A 1,694-nucleotide genomic window follows, 5' to 3' on the forward strand; every position below is an offset into this window, starting at 1 on the left:
TCCTGCCTCAGCCTCCTAAAGTGTTGGGATTATAGGTGTGAGCCACCACACCTAGCCTAATATGGTTTCAGATGCTCAGCACTCTCACATTTTCCTGATTCCATTCTATTTGTTTGTTGTCTTTATTTTCTCTGGCAACATAGTGATCACTTTGTACTTGCTTGGCCCTCTCAGTTGAGTCCTAATTCTTTCTGGTATTTCTCAGGTTCTTTAATCCTGTGAGAGAGGTATTTTCAGGTCTCCCTTAGCATTTTTCTAGGAATTGCATTACAGCTAAAACAGGCAAAATAAAACACACAACTAAGATGAATCCATGGTAAACCCAGTGAACCCAAGAAAACAACATGGAATGTCATTGTCTGATCTTGTAAACATTTGTGTGAAGTTTTACTACAAAATAAAGCGCCTAGCATTTTAACAGGTGAATCAGGATATGTGTGTGCAGGTTTACGTGAGTTTCACAGTTAACCACCAGGACCTTATTCCCTTGGTGCTAGCAGTGAATATGGTAGTTTTGTTTTGTTTTGACACGGAGTCTCGCTCTGTCGCCCAGGCTGGAGTGCAGTGGTGCGATCTTGGCTCATTGCAACCTCTGCCTCCCGGGTTCAAGCAATTCTCCTGCCTCAGCCTCCCGAGAAGCTGGGATTACAGGCATGTACCACTGTGCCCCACCTAAATTTTGTATTTTTAGTAGAGACAGGGTTTTGCCATGTTGCCCAGGCTGGTCTCGAACTCCTGACCTCAGGTGATCCACCCACCTCAGCCTCCCAGAATCCTGGGACTACAGGTGTGAGCCACTGCACTTGGCCTGAATATGGTAATTTGAAATTCCTTTTTTGAGATTTTTAGTTTTCAAGCTACATGAGACAATGTTAGGTTAAAACGTGTATCGTGTGAAAAACAGAAAATTATTTTCTCACTTTGAGCTTTCCTCACAACCTTTGAAAGCACTGCATATATATTTCGTGTTTTCATAGTGGGCATGTACCTTTTACTGTGGTCCTTTGCACATATTATAAATACAATTCTTGGCGAGTTAAGAGTTCTCTGTTTTTGTTTTTTCAGGACAGAGTGCACAGTCTCCTCTCCCCTGGGAAGGAGAGTTGACCCTTGAGGACCACCACCCTCCTGCATCCTTTCTCTGGAAGGCCGCATGTATTGTGGCTGTGGCTGTACTTGTACCTAAGGCCCTGGGTTCAAGAGAGTTGGAGAAATCCCTCTAGAAACATACTGGCTGTCATCAAAGGGTTCTTTCCAGGCCTGAGGACCTAGGCCCCAGTTTGTGCCAAAGCAGGAGTGATGTTTTCCATGGGATAAAGGACACCCTGGGGTTTTTCTTAGCTTTCAGCTCTTTCTGTACAGTCTTAAAGTGTTTGGTAAAAGGATCTACTATGAACTTGCTGCTGTGATAGACAAGAATCTCATGAGACACCTGTCATTTAGCTCCATGGCCACTCACTGTTGTGTTCATATTTGGAAGACTGGGATACAGTGGATGGCTGGGCTAGGGGTCCTGCCTTTGAGCAGGGAAGGAACTTACTGTCTAGTATAGGAAAAACACATGAGAACAGGTGCAATATATTGACCTAAACTTGTTTAGCACCCATTTTTAAGTCAGTGAAAGTTGTGAACTTCTGTATGTTTTCCACAAATACTCAGTTTATGATTGAGGTAAAACTTTTTTTTTTTTTTTT

Source organism: Colobus angolensis, unplaced genomic scaffold, assembly GCF_000951035.1.
Source record: "Colobus angolensis palliatus isolate OR3802 unplaced genomic scaffold, Cang.pa_1.0 Scaffold96, whole genome shotgun sequence".
Lineage (NCBI taxonomy): Eukaryota > Metazoa > Chordata > Mammalia > Primates > Cercopithecidae > Colobus > Colobus angolensis.